This window comes from Bactrocera dorsalis, chromosome 6 (assembly GCF_023373825.1).
Source record: "Bactrocera dorsalis isolate Fly_Bdor chromosome 6, ASM2337382v1, whole genome shotgun sequence".
Classification (NCBI taxonomy): domain Eukaryota; kingdom Metazoa; phylum Arthropoda; class Insecta; order Diptera; family Tephritidae; genus Bactrocera; species Bactrocera dorsalis.
Window position 1 is genome coordinate 33,914,307 of NC_064308.1, and position 19,563 is coordinate 33,933,869.

A 19,563-nucleotide genomic window follows, 5' to 3' on the forward strand; every position below is an offset into this window, starting at 1 on the left:
ACGGCGCGGGTGTTGTGGCCGATGATATCAATATCATCGGCATACGCCAGCAGCTGTACAATCTTACAAAAGATTGTACCTGCTCGATTAAGTTCTGCAGCTCGAATAATTTTTTCCAGCAGCAGATTGAAGAAGTCGCACGATAGGGAGTCGCCTTGTCTGAAACCTCGTTTGGTATCGAACGGCTCCGAGAGGTCCTTCCCGATCCTGACGGAGCTTTTGGTGCTGCTCAACGTCAGTTTACACAGCCGTATTAGTTTTGCGGGGATACCAAATTCAGACATCGCGGCATAAAGGCACCTCCTTTTCGTGCTGTCGAAAGCAGCTTTGAAATCGACGAAGAGGTGGTGTGTGTCGATTCTCCTTTCACGGGTCTTTTCCAAGATTTGGCGCATGGTGAATATCTGGTCGGTTGTTGATTTACCAGGTCCAAAGCCACACTGATAAGGTCCAATCAGTTTGTTGACGGTGGGCTTTAATCTTTCACACAATACGATAGACAGAACCTTATATGCGAGTAGTTGGCGCAGATTGTGTCTCCTTTTTTAAGGATTGGGCATAGCACACTTAAATTCCAATCGTTGGGCATACTTTCTTCCGACCATATTTAGCAAAGAAGCTAATGCATGCACCTTATCAGCCTTTCGCCGTCGTGTTTGAAAAGCTCGGCGGGCAATCCATCGGCCCCTGCCGCTTTGTTGTTTTTCAGGCGGGCAATTGCTATTCGAACTTCTTCATGGTCGGGCAATGGAACGTCTGCTCCATCGTCATCGATTGGGGAATCGGGTTCGCCTTCTCCTGATATTATGCGTTCACTGCCATTCAGCAGGCTGGAGAAGTGTTCCCTCCATAATCTAAGTATGCACTGTGCATCGGTGACTAGATCACCTTTGGTGGTTCTACAGGAGTATGCTCCGGTCTTGAAACCTTCTGTAAGCCGCCGCATTTTTTCGTAGAATTTTCGAGCATTACCCCTGTCGGCCAACTTATCAAGCTGTTCGTACTCACGCCTTTCGGCCCATTTCTTCTTCTGTCTGCAAATGCGTCTCGCTTCCCTCTTCAACTCTTGGTATCTATCCCATCCCGCACGTGTTGTGTTCGATTGTAACGTTGCGAGGTAGGCAGCCTGTTTTCTCTCCGCTGCGACACGGCACTCCAGTTGTTCTTTTGCACTTTCCGAAAACCAATGGTTTCGGTTGCTGTACGTAAGGAGTTAGAAATGCCGTCCCACAGTTCCCTTATACCGAGTTGTTGACGAGTGCTCTCAGAGAGCAGGAGTGAAAGCCGAGTAGAAAATCTTTCGGCTGTCTGTTGTGATTGCAGCTTCTCGACGTCGAACCATCCTTGTGTTTGTTGGCGTGCGTTTTTCGAGTCGATGTTAGGACCTCGGAGCGCACGCACATCTAAAACACTGGAGACGTGTCTTCCGTCTATCATAACATGATCGATCTGATTGATGGTTTTTCGATCCGGAGACAGCCAGGTAGCTTGATGAATCTTCTTATGCTGGAATCTAGTACTACAGATAACCATATTTCGGGCCCCGGCGAAGTCGATCAGCCTCAACCCATTTGAAGATGTTTCCTCGTGGAAGCTGAATTTACCGACCGTAGTGCCAAAGATACCTTCTTTGCCCACCCTGGCGTTGAAGTCGCCATGCACGATTTTGACATCGTGGCGGGGGCATCTCTCATAAGTGCGCTCCAAGCACTCATAAAAGGCATCTTTGGTCACATCGTCCTTCTCTTTCGTCGGGGCGTGGGCGCAAATCAGCGATATGTTGAAGAACCTCGCTTTGATGCGGATTGTGGCTAGACGTTCATTCTCTGGAGTGAATGATAGTACTCGCCGACGGAGTCTCTCTTCCACCACGAATCCAACACCAAACTTTCGCTCCTTTATATGGCCACTGTAGTAAATGTCACAAGGACCTACTCGTCTCTGTCCTTGTCCCGTCCATCGCATTTCTTGGACGGCGGTGATGTCAGCCTTTATTTTCACGAGGACATCAACCAACTGGGCAGCGGCACCTTCCCAATTAAGGGACCAGACATTCCAGGTGCATGCCCTCAAATCATAGTGCTTAATTCGTTTGCCATGGTCGTCATCAAAAGGGGGGTCACTCATCCGAGGCTGTTTGTTGTTTTTCATTGGGGGTGTTTTTTACGTGGCGGGTCCCAAACCCAGCGCACAACCATATGCAGGGGATGTTTCGCCTTCTCACTTTAGCTCGCCTTCAAACGGATGTTCTTAAGCTACCCAAAGGATACTTGGTCAAAGACCGGAAGTCGTGACTGCTTGAGTCATATGTAAAAGAATCGTTTCTGGCCACTCCCAAGTGAATGGCGATCAGAGAACTTTCCTCACTTGCGTGAACTTCTACACATGACTCCATCTTTCATGCTTAAGTTTGCATCCTCTAAATTGTGTTCGGCAGGGGTTAGCAGTGGGGTACCTATAAGGAAATGCCCTGGAGTTAGAGGTTCCAAGTTTGTTGAGTCATCGCTTATGGGGCTTATGGGTCGAGAGTTTAAACAACTTTCAATGCGGGTTAATAAGGTAGTAAATTTTTTAAACGTGAATTTTTTATTTTTGCGATCTTTGTAAATGGGTTTTTAGACTTTTTATGCCTGCTTCCCATAATCCACCCATATGTGGAGTTCCGGGTGGGTTGAAGTGCCATGAGATATTTTGATGACTATGGAGAGATGTAATTTGAGTTCGAAGTGTCTGTAATAATTCACGCCGATCTTTCATTAGCAACTGTGAAGCTCCTATAAAGTTTGTTCCGTTGTCGGAATAAAGATTGGCGGGGCATCCACGCCTCGAGAAGAAACGGGAAAATGCTGCTAGGAAGGCTTGCGTAGTGAGATCGCTAACAGATTCGAGATGTATTGCTTTAGTTGAGAAGCATAAATATACACATATATATGGGCCATTCCATCAATTGGCGACATGGTTTTGTACCCGTGGTTTTCCGATTTTGACGAAACTTTAGAATATCATAATATAGACTAAAATAAGAATATCTGTAAACTTTTTAGTGGCCAAACTTGCTTCATTGTTTTTTGGCGCGCACTTCAAATTGAGATCAAACAAAAAAATGACTTTTTCTTTTATTTTTTAACGACCTCAAAATTGAGTGAAAAAAATTTTGAAGTTATCCATTTTTATGTAAAAAAATCTCAGCTTTCTGATAAAAATATTTTCAAAATCCAAAAAAAATTTCAAAATCCAAAAAAAACATGTTTTTTCCAAAAATCCCGCTTTTTGTGCTCTTCCCCCACTTTTTTTTTCAAAATTGACATTATTTTTCGATTCCTCGTTAAATTTTACATAAGAATCAGTGTTCAATAATATGGGACTCTGATCCCATGAACAGCAAAAAAAATTCAAAGTTGACGCTCAAAATCCAAAAAAAAACATTATTTTCGAAAAAATACGGTTTTTTGTGCTCTTCCACCAACTTTTTTTCAAAATTGACTTTTCCATTCGATTCCTCGTTAAATTTTACATAAGAATCAGTGTTCAAAAATATGGGACTCTGATCCCATCAACAGCAAAAAAATGCAAAGTTGTCGCTATATGGCACATATTTTTATGAATGAAGACTGTGATTTCTTCTTAATTCAAGTCTAAGAATACAATTTACACATTTACCTCTTTCACACAACCTTCCAAGCGAACACACTGCACACAACTCTGGATCTATTTCAACATCAGGAATTTCGGCGGAAATGATGTCATCAATTTGGTCAGGTGTAATTTTCTCCGCCATCCAAAGAAGAATGTGTGCGTGGGGCAAACCTCTCTTCTGCCACTCCAATGAGTACATCCAGCATCGAACAGTGCCATATACACGTTGTTTCGTAATAAAGTCCATCAAACATCTGAGTTTTTGTTTAAACACGCGTGCTGTAGCATCGTGGCGATCGCTTGGTGATTGACCGGGATGCAATAGATTCGTAATGTCTGGCCATTTTGGATTGCAAGTAAATGTAACAAACAAATCCGGCCGTCCATAATTGCGCACGTAACTCATCGCATCCTGGGAGTACTCAAGCATGTGTCTAGGACTGCCAATGTATGTCGATGGCAAAATATAGAGTCGCCCAATATCTGTAAAATCCGCATCACTATTCATTGCATCTCTTAAGTGAATATACTCTTCAGATCGCAACTTCGACTGATTGTATTGCATGTAATTAAGTCGTTCTGTCTCAACTTTAACATACATGTCAACTGCATACTGTTGAAATAACCGTCCATATCTCAGTAAATGGTCGTCATAATTTTAGCGAATCATCATTCGATATGCGTAAAACTTCATTGAACTGACTTTTTTATTTGTCTCGACACCTAAAAGCTTAAATTACCTATATGAAGTAGCAAACAAATTTTTTTTTACTAACCATTCACCGGATTTATCATCTTATATCCTAAGTGATATCCGTCTTCTCTACGGCAGAACATGAGCGGATATTGCATTGCGTCGTAAGACCGATGTGTCTCACTTATCCGTTTTAGTGCGTTTAGATATCTACGTTTGATAACAATATTACGCGACTGCAAATTTTCTCCAACAACAACAACTGATATTTCGCTAACTGTAGGTGCATTATATTGTCTTTCATGTGTCCCTGTTGGTCTTTTGTCCGCTTGTATGATTATACTATGATCATCTGTTGGCATACGTTCCAACGAAATCGTAAACAGTTTAATGAGGCCATTGTGTTCGTGTAACATTTGCTGCAATTGTTCGATTATTTCTCTTTTCGTTGTATTGAAGATAGCACAACGCCGATTTACTTCATCATGTTAATCTCCCAGAAAGTAAATTTGGAGATATTTGTGTTCTTGAACTGGATGCGGCAACAGCGATCCAGCGAGATGAAACATTTGCCCATGAACGTGTATAATTGGAGGAAAGCTCTGTAGTTTCTGTCGAATATTGTTTGGCAAAAATACCTTAAACGTTGGATTGTAGTTTTGTTCATTTACAATTTCACCGCCAAACGACGTCATTTGAAAACAATCGTTGTACATTTTAGTGTGCTTTAAGAAATAGCTCGAGTGAGGAGATTCACCGTAAAGCAGCTGGAACAATGGCTGTGGTGGTGGAAGCAATTCTGGCAACGGTTCATTTTTAAATTTGACTGCATTGCAATATTGACAAACTACTGACATCTGACCGATTTAAACAGATGAGCTATATTGAATGTTTGGATCATATCGAAAACCTGCCCGTTCAAAGTTCACAAAAGAAAGATGTTGCCGCTGTTGTCGTCGAATAATCGCATGTTGTGATCTTACTTCATCACTTCGGCGAGCACGAACTTCCCTTCCTCTCGATCGTTGTTGCTGATTGTGAACTTCCCTTCTTCTCAATCGTTCTTGCTGATTGTATGTTTGGTTGACATCTTCTAACTGGTGCGTGCTACTCTCCAGCAGTCTATTTCGTGGTGATACCCTCTCAATAACACTTTCCTTTTGACGTGCTCTGCTATTTCGTGTTCTCCTTGCGGCCTGGGAACTCCGAGAAGTGTTACCGTACGTACTGATTCTTGACATCGTAACAAATATCTAATTGGAAATGATCTGGCATGGGCAAAGTCTTAGCAGGTGCTAAAAGAGCGTAAGCTATCGTATACGCAGAGATAAAGAGATGTTTAACTCCTCTCTCACTGGAAGTGAGAGAACAATTGCTAAACGTCAAAACCTACTGAACTTTGACAGCTAAACGAGTTCAGTAGGTTTTGACGTTTATCAATTGGAAACGAGCGATGGCCAGATTGAAATCTTACCAAAAAAATATGTAAACGGAGGGATTTGTTGCATCGTTTAAGACCACTTATAAAAATGAAAAACAATGAAAATTAAATAAATTTGTGAAATTTAGAGGTATTTGTTGAAAGGTTTTGTAATTTGACGCATCATAGTATTGTTTCCAATGGAAAATGATTAAAAACATTTAATGATTGAGAGCTAACAAGATTAAATCCTTTTATATATACTTTAAAAAGATTTAAATAGTTTCTCCATATAATAAGTAAACACTACATAGTAATTTTTTTTTGTAGTAAATGTTGGGTGTTTTAATTTAAAATACCCAAAAATTCTTATTTTGTTCGATCTGGCCATAATTGAAAATGTTATAAAAAACGCTTATTTTGAGGTGCTCTCACACTGGAATAAGTTGAACATCCCTTTATTCCTGGTATACGTACACACACCGATTGTCACTAACACGCACAAGCGAAGAGCGTAAAACGAGCACTTACGATGGAACAAAGCGATGTTAAAATCAGTCTGCAATCAGAAGTTGAACCATGGACAACATGATACGAAACTCTTTGAATCGAGAGAGAGCTGTCAAAACTCGCATTTTTTATAACATTTGCCAATAATGCCACTGCTGAAAAAAATTAGATTGGGTATACAAAAAATTATACAAAACACTAAATTAAACACTTTAAAAATGCATACATATATAAATGCTAAAATGCAAAATCATTAATTAATTTACATAAACATTTATTTTGCCAAAATATGTTCGCACAGTTCAATGAAATTTCATTTCACATTAATTTCGTCAAGTAATTATAGCGCTTTACTTCTGGCATCCCGCCTTTTCTGAAATCAACTGTCAAAAATTCCCTGATCTCCAGCGCTGTCAAATAATCAGGGAACGCGTTTGACAGAAAAAGAGAGCCAATGCTAAAGTTACGTATCATGTTATCCATGGTTGAACTGAGCAGGTTGATGCGCACGAGTTGTATGCCGTATATAAATGAACACATATGCGAGTATAAACATGGAAGACCAAAAAACGTTTCAGACAGAGTGGGAATTATGACGACCTTCTTAAATTTATTACAGAATGAACTCTTTTTTTTTTTGACACTCGGATAATTGTTTGAAATTAACTGACCTCTTGAAATGTGTATTCATAATATTTCATATTATAATAGCTTTCATTTTCTAATAGCTTTAACTTTATTGAAGTTTCGTTATATTTTTAAAATATTCGATGAATTCAAATATAGATTTATATTTTCTTTTCATATACAAATTTAATTTATTTTTAAGTTTTTAAATATACTATATAATATATACATACTCCATTTTCTGAAATATTTATATTATATTATGTATATCTGTATTCATATTTGCTAATTACTTACCAAAAGATGAAATTAAATTTTTTAAATATATTCAAAACTAGCTGACCCCGCAGCCGCTGTCTTGCGTGAAATTATGTAGTTTGAAATGAAAATAAATTTAAATTTATCATTTCATTTTTTATTCAATGTAAGGCAGCTTTATAAACAACATTTTTCGGTTTCTGTTCCGGTGTACAGAAAAGACGGTTTTCCAACTCGTGAGCACGCCACGGCCATGTGAAAAACATAGCATTTCCAAAATTATGCCTCACACTATGCGACTATCTTTAGGTCCTGTTGACTGTCATCTCAAATTCAATTTTCACTGGAAACGGAATTCGTTTGAACTGAAATGGCAAACCGTTAGAACTCAAAGGAATTCGTAGGATCAAGCATTCTGTCCCTTTGTACTCGATAGGTGCGTCACAATCAGTCGGGTTCCATTACACAGTTTTGGCGCATGAAGATTGGGAAACATAAAGACGACAGATCCTACTTTGAGACGCAAATGATGCGGTGGCATACCAAGCCTGTCCAAAGAATTTAGGAATCTTCTTCTTCACTGGCGTAGACACCGCTTACGCGATTATAGCCGAGTCAACAACAGCGCGCCAATCGTTTCTTCTCTTCGCTACGTGGCGCCAATTGGATATTCCAAGCGAGGCCAGGTCCTTCTCCACTTGGTCCTTCCACCGGAGTGGAGGTCTTCCTCTTCCTCTGCTTCCCGCGGCGGGTACTGCGTCGAATACTTTCAGAGCTGGAGTGTTTTCATCCATCCGGACAACATGACCTAGCCAGCGTAGCCGCTGTCTTTTAATTCGCTGAACTATGTCGATGTCGTCGTATATCTCGTACAGCTCATCGTTCCATCGAATGCGGTATTCGCCGTGGTCTATACCAATTTTCAGGTCCCTACCTTGAACCCTTTCACGAAATTCTGCTTAAAAAATTTAGTTTGTATGAGAGGTACCACGCCCCCTTATTCGATAGCCCCCAGTTTTATAGGTGAGAGTGGTGTTGTTATCCTGTAGCTCTGTACCAATTTTCATGTTCCTACCTTAAACACTTTTGAAGATATTCGACTTGAAAAATTCAATTTGTATGGGAGGTGCCACGCCCCCTTAATATTTTATTCTGATTTTAAGACATGACCTGCGCGTGGTAATAACAAACAAATCCCCCAAAGGAAGTATTTCATTTGGTTCAGCCGTTTTCGAGTTTTAGCGTTACAACTATACACCATTTCATTTTTATATGTATAGATATATAATAATAACAGTTAAGGGGTATTATAATTACAATATACAACAAATAAAAATTTAAAGTATATAAGATTTAAAATATATATAAATACATATATAATTATTAAAAGTTGAATTTTAAAAAATGAGTGCAAATTCATCAGGTAAGTAATATAAGTTTTAAATTGATAAAAATATAACTTAGGTATTTAAATAGATTGTGTCGGAGCGTCAACCAGCCGAGCTGTCATAAATCGAACCAATGTGCTTAAAGCGTCGGAAGTGAAGTCAATTCCATCAAAAATAATCCAAACATTTGACTCTAAAGAGAAATGTATTTTCTTTGCCGAAGAACAAGGTTTGATTTTAAAAGCTAAAATTTGCCGTGCCCATAAAGTGCCAATGACGCTGTCATTAAATAAAAGTAGCACTGTTGAGGTGTTCCGATGCCGGAAAGGGGGTTATCGGAAGCGAACTGCGTTGGCAAGGTCGAGTGATACGTGGTTCGACAATCCCACTTCCGCAGGTATTTTATCTAATGTATGCGTATGCATCTCATTGGTCACATGCGGAAGTGAGGAAAAACAGTTTTATCAGGGAACCAGTTTTATCTAGCGCTACTATATGTGACTGGTATAATTACTGCCGCGAAGCCGTAGTATTATACTAGGTTGACCATCAGGTAGCGGTAGGTAAAATTGGTGGCCCTGGTAAAACTGTTCAAATAGATGAAAGCAAATTTGGGAAGAGAAAATACAACAAAGGTAATAATAAAAATATAATTTTTTTTTAATGTAATTAATATATCTTTTCTTACTTTAGGGCGGAGAGTCGAGGACAGTGGATGGTTGAGGATGGGAGTGACGACCTTAGGCTGGAGGTATGTCCCGGCAATGTCAGGTCTGCTGAGGTGCTCGTAACTTTGATAGAAAAGCACGTGGCGAAAGGCAGTATTATATGTACTGATTGCTGGAAGGCATACGACTGCCTGGCCAGTCACGGGATTGAGCACCGACGGGTTAATCACAGCGAACACACACTCAACGCATCGAGTCCCAGTGGTGCGTAATTAAACGTTTTTTATTAAGGACAATTATAATAATAACGAAGATTTTTCCAATTTAATTTTTTAATATATTTGGAGAAAAAATATTGCAAATACTCATCATGATCCTTTTGTAAAATTAGTAGGTGCAATTAAATATACATATAAGCCTTAAAACTCTTTTATTACAATGGAAAATTTATTTCAGATGGTATTTGTTTCCTACGTTTGAGTTTTTATATTCATTTTTATTTGTTGGGACGAAGGCCTAAACAGCCAGTTTACCTTTGATTTTCTAGTATGTCTGTAAATTTATTTACAGGTCTTATCAAAATAAATTCATAATAAATTCATTCATTTTTATTCGTTTGATAAATGTGTAGTTATGGCAACACTTATTATCTGTCAACAAGGAATACTTTTGTTATTGTGCATGGAATGAATATTGTGTAAAATATAAAATGCTTATTTTAAGCAAATAACTAAATAATAAAGTAGAAACAATGTAGCGAAGTGTAAGTGCATAAAAAGTGCATAATATGAATTAAATAATTACTAGCAATCGAGAAATCGCAAGATACGGCAACAATTATATATTTTCTTAATATGGAGCATCAGCCATATCCAACCATATCACTTTTAACCCTGAAATCGTGGGATGGTATACTAAAGTTTCCCCAAAGTGCTACATTAGCAACAAATTCGAAGAAATGTTCCGCTTGCCTGTCGCATTTCCATCTCTAAGGCCATTCATTCCCTGCAAGACGCGTAGCTGTTAGCAAACTCGTAAGCGACTTGTTATTGTTCACTTTTGCATTCGTTTCGTTTGTTCAGAGAGTGGGAAAAAAGTAACACATAGCTATTTGATGTTCAATGGTTATCTCGTTCTAACCAATGGCAAATATCACATGCTGCCTTGTTCTAACAGAATACACACATTTGTTAGCAAATCTCTTCACAGTATGTTACGGGTAACAAATTATTTTGTTAGCGCATAGCTAACCTATGTGTTATGGATAACAAAAAGTATTTGTTACCCGAATATCTGTTAGTGTTATTACTTTCGTTAGCATTTTGTTACCTTTAATATATAAGCATGTTAGCAAGAACAAGCAGTAACAACCCTATCTGTTACCCATTTGTTACTTCTAGCAAATTTAATTCGTTTAAATAAAATTCAGTTTTTTTTTATTATTTCGTTTTATTTAATAATAAACATTTACTTAAACATAAGATTAAGATTATTCAGTATAAAAATTAAAATTATAATAATTCATATTTTTAAAAGTGATATTAGAAACATCAACTTAAAACTAATATGTGCAACTTAGAACTAATATTCAACTTAAAACTAATATATACAACTTAAAGCTAATATATATGTATATGTAATTAATAATAAGAAAACTTCTATTAATTTAGGCTTAAGTTTATGTTTTTGTGGCTTAAGGTCACAAATCTCCAGAGCTCCCCACAGATAGTGTTTTTGTCCTTGTCAGGAAATATTTCTAAAATGAAAAGTTATAAGTTAAGGAATTCAAATATATATCAGTAAAAAGACATACCAAAAACTAACCCTACGCACTTTAGCTTTTGTAGGGATTCCTTCTCCTTGCGCCCCTCTAAATTGTAGAGGTATATTAGATCGTCAGAAACAATACTGTCCACACTGCCTTTTGCGCCCTCGATTTCAATATTAGCCGCATCTGTAAAAAACCAAATTACATTAAATTAAAATACAATCGCATAATATTTAAAAACGAAATATTTACCATAGCATCCGTGCTTTCCTTTTGTGAAAGATTGTCTTCCACGAAGCGCACGTGCGTTCCGGCGATGGTGACGGTACCACAATTTGTGATGATTCAATTCAATGCTTATCTTTTTCTTTTTCTCTATATAAAAGAAATTAATAATATATATATATATATATATAATAGAAATTAATTATAAAATATCAAATTTTCAAGCAACGAACTTACCTCTTTAAAATCCAAAATAAACTGCGTTTTTAATTTTCTTCTTCTTGAAAAGTTGGGTATTCGTCCTTCCTATTCCAACAAGTTAGTCTATTATTACACGAAGCAACTTTTGTTGCTAATTCTCGGGCGATTCTCTTTAATACTTTACCCATTACTTCACACGAGCAACTTGTGTTGCGCAACTCTGTTCGAGTTTTTTCTCATTCTCTTTCACTTTACTTTAACCCATTGTCTACTCTTTACTTTAACCCATTGTCATTTCTTTTTCCTTATAGGTATTTGGGCCACTCTATCACATATGTATATTAATCAGTCCTGTCAATTAAGAAATACATTTTATTTATAATTCAAAATTAAAACAAAGATTATATAACAGCCTTCACATACTTATATCACCCTTTTCACTATCGTCTGAATCAATTTGTATGGCTTCCTCCATACATTTCACAATATCTTTAATTAATTCGATTTTTTCGTCATACTCCATTTTCTGAAATATTTATATTATATTATGTATATCTGTATTCATATTTACTAATTACTTACCAAAAGATGAAATTTTTTTTTTTAAATATATTCAAAATTAGCTGACCCCGCAGCCGCTGTCTTGCGGGAAATTATGTAGTTTGAAATGAAAATAAATTTAAATTTATCATTTCATTTTTTATTCAATGTAACACAGCTTTATAAACAACATTTTTCGGTTTCTGTTCCGGTGTACAGAAAAGATGGTTTTCCAACTCGTGAGCACGCCACGGCCATGTGAAAAACATAGCATTTCCAAAATTATGCCTCACACTATGCGACTATCTTTAGGTCCTGTTGACTGTCATCTCAAATTCAATTTTCACTGGAAACGGAATACGTTTGAACTGAAATGGCAAACCGTTAGAACTCAAAGGAATTCGTAGGATCAAGCATTCTGTCCCTTTGTACTCGATAGGTGCGTCACAATCAGTCGGGTTCCATTACACAGTTTTGGCGCATGAAGATTGGGAAACATAAAGACGACAGATCCTACTTTGAGACGCAAATGATGCGGTGGCATACCAAGCCTGTCCAAAGAATTTAAGAATCTTCTTCTTCACTGGCGTAGACACCGCTTACGCGATTATAGCCGAGTCAACAACAGCGCGCCAATCGTTTCTTCTCTTCGCTACGTGGCGCCAATTGGATATTCCAAGCGAGGCCAGGTCCTTCTCCACTTGGTCCTTCCACCGGAGTGGAGGTCTTCCTCTTCCTCTGCTTCCCGCGGCGGGTACTGCGTCGAATACTTTCAGAGCTGGAGTGTTTTCATCCATCCGGACAACATGACCTAGCCAGCGTAGCCGCTGTCTTTTAATTCGCTGAACTATGTCGATGTCGTCGTATATCTCGTACAGCTCATCGTTCCATCGAATGCGGTATTCGCCGTGGTCTATACCAATTTTCAGGTCCCTACCTTGAACCCTTTCACAGATATTCTGCTTAAAAAATTTAGTTTGTATGAGAGGTACCACGCCCCCTTATTCGATAGAACCCAGTTTTATAGGTGAGAGTGGTGTTGTTATCCTGTAGCTCTGTACCAATTTTCATGTTCCTACCTTAAACACTTTTGAAGATATTCGACTTGAAAAATTCAATTTGTATGGGAGGTGCCACGCCCCCTTAATATTTTATTCTGATTTTAAGACATGACCTGCGCGTGGTAATAACAAACAAATCCCCCAAAGGAAGTATTTCATTTGGTTCAGCCGTTTTCGAGTTTTAGCGTTACAACTATACACCATTTCATTTTTATATATATAGATATATAATAATAACAGTTAAGGGGTATTACAATTACAATATACAACAAATAAAAATTTAAAGTATATAAGATTTAAAATATATATAAATACATATATAATTATTAAAAGTTGAATTTTAAAAAATGAGTGCAAATTCATCAGGTAAGTAATATAAGTTTTAAATTGATAAAAATATAACTTAGGTATTTAAATAGATTGTGTCGGAGCGTCAACCAGCCGAGCTGTCATAAATCGAACCAATGTGCTTAAAGCGTCGGAAGTGAAGTCAATTCCATCAAAAATAATCCAAACATTTGACTCTAAAGAGAAATGTATTTTCTTTGCCGAAGAACAAGGTTTGATTTTAAAAGCTAAAATTTGCCGTGCCCATAAAGTGCCAATGACGCTGTCATTAAATAAAAGTAGCACTGTTGAGGTGTTCCGATGCCGGAAAGGGGGTTATCGGAAGCGAACTGCGTTGGCAAGGTCGAGTGATACGTGGTTCGACAATCCCACTTCCGCAGGTATTTTATCTAATGTATGCGTATGCATCTCATTGGTCACATGCGGAAGTGAGGAAAAACAGTTTTATCAGGGAACCAGTTTTATCTAGCGCTACTATATGTGACTGGTATAATTACTGCCGCGAAGCCGTAGTATTATACTAGGTTGACCATCAGGTAGCGGTAGGTAAAATTGGTGGCCCTGGTAAAACTGTTCAAATAGATGAAAGCAAATTTGGGAAGAGAAAATACAACAAAGGTAATAATAAAAATATAATTTTTTTTTTAATGTAATTAATATATCTTTTCTTACTTTAGGGCGGAGAGTCGAGGACAGTGGATGGTTGAGGATGGGAGTGACGACCTTAGGCTGGAGGTATGTCCCGGCAATGTCAGGTCTGCTGAGGTGCTCGTAACTTTGATAGAAAAGCACGTGGCGAAAGGCAGTATTATATGTACTGATTGCTGGAAGGCATACGACTGCCTGGCCAGTCACGGGATTGAGCACCGACGGGTTAATCACAGCGAACACACACTCAACGCATCGAGTCCCAGTGGTGCGTAATTAAACGTTTTTTATTAAGGACAATTATAATAATAACGAAGATTTTTCCAATTTAATTTTTTAATATATTTGGAGAAAAAATATTGCAAATACTCATCATGATCCTTTTGTAAAATTAGTATGTGCAATTAAATATACATATAAGCCTTAAAACTCTTTTATTACAATGGAAAATTTATTTCAGATGGTATTTGTTTCCTACGTTTGAGTTTTTATATTCATTTTTATTTGTTGGGACGAAGGCCTAAACAGCCAGTTCGCCTTTGATTTTCTAGTATGTCTGTAAATTTATTTACAGGTCTTATCAAAATAAATTCATAATAAATTCATTCATTTTTATTCGTTTGATAAATGTGTAGTTATGGCAACACTTATTATCTGTCAACAAGGAATACTTTTGTTATTGTGCATGGAATGAATATTGTGTAAAATATAAAATGCTTATTTTAAGCAAATAACTAAATAATAAAGTAGAAACAATGAAGTGCATAAAAAGTGCATAATATGAATTAAATAATTACTAGCAATCGAGAAATCGCAAGATACGGCAACAATTATATATTTTCTTAATATGGAGCATCAGCCCTATCCACATATCACTCTTAAATCATATCACTTTTAAAGGTTGGTACGCAGCTCTCAAGTAATTGCTCAAGAACAAAAATACATTATTTCTCAAGTAATGTTGACAGCTGGTTACGCATTGTGAATGATCCACATTAGAAGAGCAAGAGAGAATAAACAAAGTAAACAAACTTTGTGCGTATGCATGTATGTATGTATGTGTATGGTAACACAAATATTTTCATTGAGATTTAAGGAATGTTGTTGATGATTGGTTGGTTTTATACAACATTTCAAAATGGAATATACTTTATAATAATGATTTCAACTAATTTAGGATGAATTTGACGATTACTTCGAATTTCCTTCAAGAAACAATTGTTGATTTGATGTTTCTTCGCAAAACCAGGTTTGCCATATTCACATTTTATTGAAAAAAAGTATTAAAAATTAGTACTAGATTTCTTGAGAGCTGCGTACTAGCACAAGTAAGCTTATCGCAGGAACGTTTCTGGACCGTTTCTTAAGCGTTTTTTTATATGAAGTTTTTACGTTTCTTGAGAGCTGCGTACTAAGCTTAACCCTGAAATCGTGGGATGTTGTTCAGAGAGTGGGAAAAAAGTAACACATAGCTATTTGATGTTCAATGGCAAATATCACATGCTGCCTTGTTCTAACAGAATACACACATTTGTTAGCAAATCTCTTCACAGTATGTTACGGGTAACAAATTATTTTGTTAGCGCATAGCTAACCTATGTGTTATGGATAACAAAAAGTATTTGTTACCCGAATATCTGTTAGTGTTATTACTTTCGTTAGCAGTTTGTTACCTTTAACATATAAGCATGTTAGCAAGAACAAGCAGTAACAACCCTATCTGTTACCCATTTGTTACTTCTAGCAAATTTAATTCGTTTAAATAAAATTCAGTTTTTTTTTATTATTTCGTTTTATTTAATAATAAACATTTACTTAAACATAAGATTAAGATTATGTCAGTATAAAAATTAAAATTATAATAATTCATATTTTTAAAAGTGATATTAGAAACATCAACTTAAAACTAATATGTACAACTTAGAACTAATATTCAACTTAAAACTAATATATACAACTTAAAGCTAATATATATGTATATGTAATTAATAATAAGAAAACTTCTATTAATTTAGGCTTAAGTTTATGTTTTTGTGGCTTAAGGTCACAAATCTCCAGAGCTCCCCACAGATAGTGTTTTTGTCCTTGTCAGGAAATATTTCTAAAATGAAAAGTTATAAGTTAAGGAATTCAAATATATATCAGTAAAAAGACATACCAAAAACTAACCCTACGCACTTTAGCTTTTGTAGGGATTCCTTCTCCTTGCGCCCCTCTAAATTGTAGAGGTATATTAGATCGTCAGAAACAATACTGTCCACACTGCCTTTTGCGCCCTCGATTTCAATATTAGCCGCATCTGTAAAAAACCAAATTACATTAAATTAAAATACAATCGCATAATATTTAAAAACGAAATATTTACCATAGCATCCGTGCTTTCCTTTTGTGAAAGATTGTCTTCCACGAAGCGCACGTGCGTTCCGGCGATGGTGACGGTACCACAATTTGTGATGATTCAATTCAATGCTTATCTTTTTCTTTTTCTCTATATAAAAGAAATTAATAATATATATATATATATATATAATAGAAATTAATTATAAAATATCAAATTTTCAAGCAACGAACTTACCTCTTTAAAATCCAAAATAAACTGCGTTTTTAATTTTCTTCTTCTTGAAAAGTTGGGTATTCGTCCTTCCTATTCCAACAAGTTAGTCTATTATTACACGAAGCAACTTTTGTTGCTAATTCTCGGGCGATTCTCTTTAATACTTTACCCATTACTTCACACGAGCAACTTGTGTTGCGCAACTCTGTTCGAGTTTTTTCTCATTCTCTTTCACTTTACTTTAACCCATTGTCTACTCTTTACTTTAACCCATTGTCATTTCTTTTTCCTTATAGGTATTTGGGCCACTCTATCACATATGTATATTAATCAGTCCTGTCAATTAAGAAATACATTTTATTTATAATTCAAAATTAAAACAAAGATTATATAACAGCCTTCACATACTTATATCACCCTTTTCACTATCGTCTGAATCAATTTGTATGGCTTCCTCCATACATTTCACAATATCTTTAATTAATTCGATTTTTTCGTCATACTCCATTTTCTGAAATATTTATATTATATTATGTATATCTGTATTCATATTTACTAATTACTTACCAAAAGATGAAATTTTTTTTTTTAAATATATTCAAAACTAGCTGACCCCGCAACCGCTGTCTTGCGTGAAATTATGTAGTTTGAAATGAAAATAAATTTAAATTTATCATTTCATTTTTTATTCAATGTAACGCAGCTTTATAAACAACATTTTTCGGTTTCTGTTCCGGTGTACAGAAAAGATGGTTTTCCAACTCGTGAGCACGCCACGGCCATGTGAAAAACATAGCATTTCCAAAATTATACCTCACACTATGCGACTATCTTTAGGTCCTGTTGATTGTCATCTCAAATTCAATTTTCACTGGAAACGGAATACGTTTGAACTGAAATGGCAAACCGTTAGAACTCAAAGGAATTCGTAGGATCAAGCATTCTGTCCCTTTGTACTCGATAGGTGCGTCACAATCAGTCGGGTTCCATTACACAGTTTTGGCGCATGAAGATTGGGAAACATAAAGACGACAGATCCTACTTTGAGACGCAAATGATGCGGTGGCATACCAAGCCTGTCCAAAGAATTTAGGAATCTTCTTCTTCACTGGCGTAGACACCGCTTACGCGATTATAGCCGAGTCAACAACAGCGCGCCAATCGTTTCTTCTCTTCGCTACGTGGCGCCAATTGGATATTCCAAGCGAGGCCAGGTCCTTCTCCACTTGGTCCTTCCACCGGAGTGGAGGTCTTCCTCTTCCTCTGCTTCCCGCGGCGGGTACTGCGTCGAATACTTTCAGAGCTGGAGTGTTTTCATCCATCCGGACAACATGACCTAGCCAGCGTAGCCGCTGTCTTTTAATTCGCTGAACTATGTCGATGTCGTCGTATATCTCGTACAGCTCATCGTTCCATCGAATGCGGTATTCGCCGTGGCCAACGCGCAAAGGACCATAAATCTTCCGCAGAACTTTTCTCTCGAAAACTCGCAACGTCGACTCATCGGTTGTTGTCATCGTCCAAGCCTCTGCACCATATAGCAGGACGGGAATTATGAGCGACTTATAGGGGTTGGGTTTAGTATCGCGCCGGTTAATTTTGGCTCACAGTACCTAAACGAGAGAACCAAGTTGAAAATTTTAAACACGCATGTATACTTAAATTATTGAACTTTATTTTAAAACATATTTTATAAAAATCGGTTCACAAATTTTTCCAAAACTTCACTTTAAAAAATGCTATTTTTTTTGCAAATTTCTCAATATATGCTAGTGTATTTTCATCTGTTGTGCATTGTACCAAACCAATTATGGATACATTTTCACGCACATATATTACTTATGAATTATAAAAACCACTAGTATTGTTTTTAATTGCTTTTGATTGTTAATTTCTTTGTAAATCTTTAAATAAAATACACCTTTTCTGCATTAAGTGCAATAATGCGAAAAACCAAAATGACTGCCTAATTTGAACTGTCAAATTGCCGAGAAAGCACGAACAAAAGGGAATAAATTAAACCCAGTTAGCAACAAATTTGTGAAGTGAACGCGAAAAGGTGTTCAGTGCTAAAATACTGTGGATGGCGTAGCCGGTGTTGGACCGGCCAGGGTTATTTTTTTAAAGCGCGGCCGAAGGCCGCCCACGCAAAAAGAGTTCTATGTGAAAAAATTTATACACCACGTTGTTGGACCGACCAGGGTTATTTTTTTTTTGAAGCGCGGCCGAAGGCCGCCAACGCAGAAAGGAGTACTACACGAAAGTACTTCGGTCACCCCGGATCCCTTTGTATCATTAATAGATGCAATTAAATATGTATATACATTGCACTGAAACATTTTGGTTTGCTTTATTTTGATTTCTTGTCCATACAAAAATGCTGGCTGGGTTGCATTGGTTTCAGTTTGTATGGAAAAATGAGCAAAAACACTGATTTTTGGTCATCTTCAAAGGGCTCCCTACAGGTCTATATATAGGTATATTATTTAAAAGTTCGATCCTTCCTCTTTCCAATAAGGGGGCGTGAGGGGGGGTAGCCCTCCCCTGTTTTTCTCCATAAACGATACTAAACCGGCGCGATACTAAACCGGCGCGATACTAAACATTTCCCACTTATAGAGTTTGGTTTTTGTTCGTCGAGAGAGGACTTTACTTTTCAATTGCCTACTCAGTCCGAAGTAGCACCTGTTGGCAAGAGTAATCCTGCGTTGGATTTCAAGGCTGACATTGTTGGTGGTGTTAATGCTGGGTCCTAAATAGACGAAATTATCTACAACTTCAAAGTTATGACTGTCAACAGTGACGTGAGTGCCAAGTCGCGAGTGCGACGACTGTTTGTTTGATGACAGGAGATTCGTCTTGCCCTCGTTCACTGCCAGACCCATTTGCGTTGCTTCCTTGTTCAGTCTGGAGAAAGCAGAACTAACGGCGCGGGTGTTGAGACCGATGATATCAATATCATCGGCATACGCCAGCAGCTGTACACTCTTATAAAAGATTGTACCTGCTCGGTTCAG